This window comes from Mytilus californianus, unplaced genomic scaffold, assembly GCF_021869535.1.
Source record: "Mytilus californianus isolate M0D057914Y unplaced genomic scaffold, xbMytCali1.0.p SCAF_3, whole genome shotgun sequence".
Taxonomy (NCBI): domain Eukaryota; kingdom Metazoa; phylum Mollusca; class Bivalvia; order Mytilida; family Mytilidae; genus Mytilus; species Mytilus californianus.
In genome coordinates this window covers 37951526-37958983 of record NW_026262679.1, presented here as the reverse complement: position 1 = coordinate 37958983, position 7458 = coordinate 37951526, and positions in this window count along the sequence as shown.

Genomic DNA, 7458 nt, shown 5'->3' with positions numbered 1-7458 from the left:
GGTAAAAGTATTTTACAGTATACTTTGAAGTTTTTTTTTTATGATTAGAGACAATGTTCAAAGCAAACATTTTTCACCTTCATTTTACAGTATACTCGGAGGGCTGTAGAATATTTTTGGGATCGACTGGAATTATCAATGCCAAACGGAAGTCAAAGAAAGCTAGTCTAGGTTTTACTGAAATGTCTAAGTTGTTAAGAAGTAGACAACTTTCACAAGAGATACAATTTATCATATATAACATGGAGGATGGGATGTAAGAAGTACATTTTAGAAATAAATTATGGAAATTCAGAAACTTGAAGGGTATTTAATTGATAGAACTAGTATTCTTATTTCTACCCTGAGAGAAGTTATTATCAAATAATCTGGTAAAGAACAAAACGGCAAAGTTCTATAAAAACAGACTTTTACTAATATACAAAACCCTAATATAATTTCTAAAGTCACAATAAAACACGTTTCCATCATTGTGATGTTTTATTTTAACAAGCAAAAACTAGCCAATCAGCAATTGTACAACTGGACGTTGGACTGGATAAATTAACGTTCAAGGCTTAAAGCCATGTTTTTTGTTTCACAAAGTTGGTAAGATCTTTTTTTATCAGTTCAATTAAAGATATTTTATTGTTTTTGAGTTGCTAGACTCAAATACAATAAAAGATAATTTTTTTCTGATCAATACAGCTATAAATACAGAATTCTATTATTCAAACCCATGGAAATCACACAAGGATACAACTTTGTAAAACAAACGTAGAACATTATTAATTTTGTGCTATTTTTGAAGTTTTATTGTGACTTAAATATGCCTGTTTGCTTAGTCTGACCGATAAGCAAGAGGAAGTAATTTGTATAACTTTGAACAATATTAAGTAAATGTAACGATATGGAAGATGTATTTATGGAGGATATGTGTTTTCATGTCATGTTTCAATACTCGATCCAAGTTGACAAAACTGTATCAACAGAGTAATCTAAATTACAAGTCGATGAGGACAGACACCACCAAAAACAAAAGAAAAAAGACGAATAGAAAAAAAATCGTCATAATAATTTCCAAATAATATAAAACAATTAAAAGTGATTTCAAAGTAATCAGTTATACATGCTAAAAGAAAATGCAGATTCATAAATTACATTTCAAGAGTGGATAATTTAATTTTTATTATAATCCAAATCCTCATCACTATCAAACAACGCTAATTCTAACAATACACATAATTTATTGCTGGTTTTAAGCCAGGATAATGTTGCCTTGTGCTCTCAAATAACGATTAATTTTATGCTTATGACTTATATCATGTTGTTAGTTTTTTAGCCTTTAGTTTAAATGAGTAATTTTATGTTCGAATGTATACTTAGCTTAGGCACAGTATTGAATTGTCTACGAGTGACTTTAAAGGGGCATTAGCTACGATATATGAAAAAATAATTAGAATAAGATTTGTTTTTTGTTCAATCATTAATAAAAGTGAAATAATGAAATAATAATTCGCTTTTCGCAGCCAATTTGGTGGAATTTTGTCAAAATAAGCAAAGAAACATCGCTGATGAATTATTTACTTGCAAGTGAATAATTCGACCTCATTGAATCCGTACTCATGTGACCTTCAATTTAACCCATTAGCTAGAGATTAGTTACGCATGTATTAGTCGTGTTCAGCCATTAAAAGGAAAAAAAATGTCAACATTGAAAGTGAAACAAAGGTGAACCATTTCGTTGACTGATTCGATCCACAAAAATCATTCTTATACAGGTAAAAACGATGATTGACTTTTTTTTTTAACTTTAACATGAAATTAAACAGACCTAGAAAAGTCCAATTGCACGAGGTCGCTATCTATTTATATATATGTTTATGTTTATGTCGGGTTATGTGACCGTCGGTAGTCTTCAGAGGTCATCTCGATGTTTAATTAGAAGGCGTCTAGACTAAAATACACACGAAATGCTGATATATATTATCGAGTACATGCATTGTTAACCGTTTATTTCAGACTTATTGTAATTTGGATATTCGTTTTAGTATGCTATAAATCAAATATGAGAATTTGAGTGAAATCGGTGAACATGAATTTGACAGCTAACACCCCTTTAAGAGTCCATATCTAATTATTTAAGACTTGTTGCAATATAAGTACACAATATTCAAGGTTAGTTGTTCGTTCTACTCTTGCTCTATATTCTGATTTGCATTTTGTGATGTTTCATTTTTCAATGTCTCTTCATTGGTATTGTTTTTAATCTTTAATCTGAAAGACAGTTTTTATTTTAAAAATTTCACATTTGTTCATGTTTTGATTTTAAAGAAATTACATTTTGGTCCTTTTTGGTGTTTTCAGTACTTCGACGTTTACATAAATTTTGGGTTTTCATATATTTGGGCCTCGTGTATCACCACAGAGGCATTTATTGTCGAAATTCACTATCAATACAATAATGTTGATACCGTTGATGTTTTTAAAAATAAAGAATCAAATTTTTGTATGCTGTTATACTGTTTTATTAACAGCAGGGTCAGTTTCATATCAAGTAATTATCACAAATTGGCCCTCTGAACCGAAAATGGGTGATACAAATTTTACACTTCTGGGCTGATATAGACATTTCACATATGTCTTATTTGTCCGTATAGTCGAGTTACTCGTGGTTCGTCTACAGTGCTTTTGTTTTATGTTGTTTGTTTTCAAGTTTTTTTACTGTTTGGTCTTACATCATCTTGCTTTATATTACAGTCATTTTATTTTTATTTTCTACATGTATGTAAAAGTAAGATGATAAACCAGCTTTTTCATTTATATGATTTTAAGTTTTAAGCTACTATATGCACAGGATTGTTTTTGTTTATACACAGTTTTGATTTATGAGAAAAATCGACATGGTTAGAAAATACAAATAATACCACCATTACAAACACAATTCCATTTTAATATTCTTTTCATGGTCAGAAAATACATAAAATAACACCATTACAAACTCAATCCCAATTTTATATTTTTGTACGTGTCTACAATAAAACAAATTTATTCTATTTTTAGAAATTTACCTGTGATAATATAAACGTCACAAAAATACGTCACTTTTTGTGGCGTTGATACATTCGTGTGACGCGCAGTTTATACTTCGTTTGTGGTGTACTGTTGTACTGCGTAAATTCATGGGAGGTGTCCGTTGTTATTCTGTGGTTTACATGTTGTAATTTACTATCATATTATTTACTTATGTATTTTTCTGTCCTGAGTGTTCTTGCGTTTATTTGAACTGTATTCCTGTAACGTAATGTTGTCATTTTAGCGGTATTGTTAACATTGCCATATAAGCGGGAGGTTTGGCTAGCCATAAAACCATGTCCTGGACCAAGTCAGGAATATGGCAATTGTTATCAAATAGTCCGTTTCTATGTATGTTGGCGTTTGTTTTGTTGCATTTCAGTGTTTCTGTTGTTCCGTTGTTTTCCTCTTGTAGTTTATGTGTTCCCCTCGGTTTTAGTTTGTAACCCGGATTTGTTTTCGCTTAAACGATTTATGAATATTGAATACGGTATACTACTATTGCCTTTTTTCATTGACCAATAATTTAAATTTGCATAGGTATGGGAGTAAAAGAATGTATACTAGGTCGATATGAATAAATGCACTTTAATAAGACAAATCAGATAGTGTATCTTATGTTAGAGTTGATGGTGGACTATTAGTTCCCGAGGGTATCGTCAGGTCAGTAGTCAGTACATCAGTACTGACATGATTTATAACAAACATTTCTAAAACTGTTCGTTTATAAATTTAGAAATTACAAAGAAACTACCGTTTCAACTCCCTCAGGCAAAGTTGACCTTAGATGGATTTGGCTATTTTAGGCCCTTTTTTGTCATATAGCCCTTCAACTGCTCGGTCCTTATACATCATTGGCTTTCAAATATATTCGGCTTTAAGCGTTCCTGATGAAGGTGTATCCATAAAAGCGCTTCAGACTTGTGCATTTTATAAAGCATTGTTTTGATTTTTCACAGTATTGGGTAGATACCGTTGCTGGTGGACTATCAGTCCCCGAGGGAATAATCATCTCCGTAGTCAGTACTTCGGTACTGACATGATTTATAACAAACTTTTCTAAATTGTCCGTCAATAAATTTAAAAATTAAAAAGAAACTAAGGTTTCAACTCACTCAGACAAATTTGACCTTAAATGGATTTGGCTATTAATTTTATGTCCTTTTTGGTCATATAGTTCTTCAACTGTTTCAGTTCTGATACACCCTTTGCCTTTAAATATTCGGCTTTGATCAGTCCTGAAAAATGCTTCGGACGCATGAAATTTATAAAGCATTGTTTTCATTTTTTTATGTTGTACTATTCAAAATTTATTAAGAATTAAGAATCAAGGCGATTATCAAAAGAGTATTACCCGGTTTTGGTGATGTTCGTGTTGCTCAGTCTTTATTTTTCTATGTTGTGTTTTGTATACTACTGTTTGTTTGTTTAGTCGTTTTTCGTTGTTTGCCATGCCATTGTCAGTTCGTTTTCGACATATGAGTTTGATATCCCTTTGTCATCTTTCGTCTCAATTTTACATTTTGCGAAAGTCCAATGATGCAAACATTCACTATCAATCAATGAAATAGAAATTTACTTAGGTCATTGTGCGGCTGTACTTTATTAAGTAATGACAAATGCATAATCACACCCTTATTCTCAGGAAATGAAAAATTGTAGTCATGTGCATGTAAAGTGTTTTCGCTAAAACAATATTAGAAATGTAAAGTACAAAGATGATGATATTTTTTAGACATTCATTTAATTGAAAAGGGTCGCTGTATTGACCAATTATCACAAAGCAGAAAGGACAAATTGAAAATTGTCGTTATTTATTTGATACTTTGTTGCAAACTTAAAATTTGAAACTATAATACCAAAAGTAACAAAAGCTGCAAACCCTTTTCGGCTAACGACTAACATACTACAAAACGGATAAACGAATCGAAAAAATAGCTAATATAAAAATAAAAAGATGTGGCATGATTGCCAACGAGACAACTCGCCACCAGAGACCAAATGACGTAGAAGTTAACAATAATAGGTCACCGTACGGCCTTCAACAATTAAAAAAACCACATAGCAAGTTCACTTTATGATGAAGATAATTTATCTTTTTAGTTTAACAAAACAAGAATGTAAAATAAAGTATAATTTGGTAAATCAACAATCCATTGTTATAGTAAATTTATTGGGATTTACTTATTAAATCTACACTTACGAATTTTAAAAGAGGAAAATATACCAAAGTTTCAACCACAAAAAAAAAAACGAGTTGAAGAAAACGAAGCAACACCAAAAAGGGTATCACCAAACCAGTAGTCAGCACTTCTGTTTTGACATGAATTATCATTGATATGGTCATAACTATAAATTGTTTACAAACATTTGGATTGTCTACCCCAGGAAAAGATTACCTTAGCTGTATTTGGCAAAACGTTTTGGAATGCATTGTTCTCTACCATAGATATCTTCTACATGTTGTTGTGGTAAAGCTGTGGCGGTATGCAAATTGAAGAACTTGAAATAAATAATCAAAAATATAAAACAATCTGGTAAAATATACAGGCGAAAGATATCAAAGGGATATTCCATCTCATAAGTCGAAAACGAACTGACATTGCCATAGTGAAAAACAAAAAACGACCGAAAGACAAACAACAGCATACAAAATACAACATAGAAAATAAACGACTGAACAACAAGAACCCACCAACAACTGGGGGGGGGGGGGGGGATTTAGGTTCTTCAGAAGGATAAGCAGATCCAGTACTTTATTAACCCTTTACAACCCTCTGTTAAAGGTGACAGAGTTGGTCATGTCCGTACTGTCCTTCATTAACACTAAGTGAAAAATATGCGTCAACTCTTTCTTCTTATTCTGTTAAGAGTCCTTTAATAATTTTTTGTGGGTAAAACTAGGAATGAGTCTCATACATATACCAAAAGCAACTGGTTCATTTATCAATAAATTTAACATAATTTTGAAAGTCTTGAATAAGTTTATTATTTTTTCTTTTGCAATTATTCTTTTGCAAGTATGTTCGTCATCTTCAATTTGAAAGTTAAAGAATTCTAACAATGATTTCAGTCCTATTTTCAGCTGGTAAAATGTGGTAAAAGTCTTCTTTGTAATACAATAGTCAAGCAAGAAAAAAAAAACACTGTTGCACGAATCGAGTATTCAAGCGCCTAAAAAATGTATTTATACTATTTCCGTAAAATTTTCATATATCCATGGAATCGAAATGTTATTCAACGCAATACACTGCTGCTAAAGACTGTTTTGATACCATATTGCAATGAAGAAGGTATGATAAGGCCATTTTCTTGGTCCCTTGAATTAAAAGATCAGAAAGTATTATAAATCTACCAAAAATATCCTTCAGATCTTCATAAGACATAACTCTGTCGGACATTAGTATATATATTCTTAGTGCAAGTCTGTTACAACTGCCAAAATAGTCTCATTTTGGAATCTTGACATTAATATCTAGATATGAGCAAGAGCTTAACCCCAAAAGATTTTTTTGATGTATTTTACGAAAATCTAAATGTGTGTGAAATATTTAATTGGGTAAAGCTCTTGTTCATATATAGTCTGACAAAAAAACTGTGCGTAAAATGTCCATTGTAGGTCAAATACGTAATTTCGACATCATAGTGATGTAATGTTACCTTTCTGCACTTGCACTAAAGTTTACGAGATAAAGCAACTGGTTCATTTATCAATAAATTTAACATAATTTTGAAAGTCTTGAATAAGTTTACTAATTTTTGCAAATCAGTGGCCAAATAATGACTCGTATCATACCTCTGCTTTCAGGTGTGTTCCTACAATTCTCAATAAAAAAACATCTATTACCGAAATAGATAAACTATTGTCTTGAAGAAAACACCTTAGCTTTACTGCCAAAGGAATTTTGTTTTGGTTCAGAAGAAACTCGAAATAAGCCCATTTTTTTAAATTGTATGCTTTAATCATTTTTCAGCATTTAAGATTTGATTGCATTTTCTGAATTACGACACAATGTCATCTACATAGACACATATGATTAGTTTACAACAAACCTTTATTACAAGTTCAATGGGGATTATACGATCAACAGAATCATTTCTATGAATTATGTACGTTCATCATAGCAATATCAGTAGTAATTGAGGGCCTATGGATTTTTATGAAATTTTTTAAAAAAATTATTTGCAAATGATATGATAAAAACAATAATGATTGACGTTTTCTGAAAAATGGTTTCACTTTTGTTTTTTTCAAGAAACATTTTCCAGGCTAGATAATATACCATGACACCAATCGAGCAAAGGATGTAGAGATGAACATAACTTTTACTGAATCATGTGCTGTGTCATTTAATATAAGTTTTTATTAACACAAATGCATATAAATAACGATTTTTAGATTTT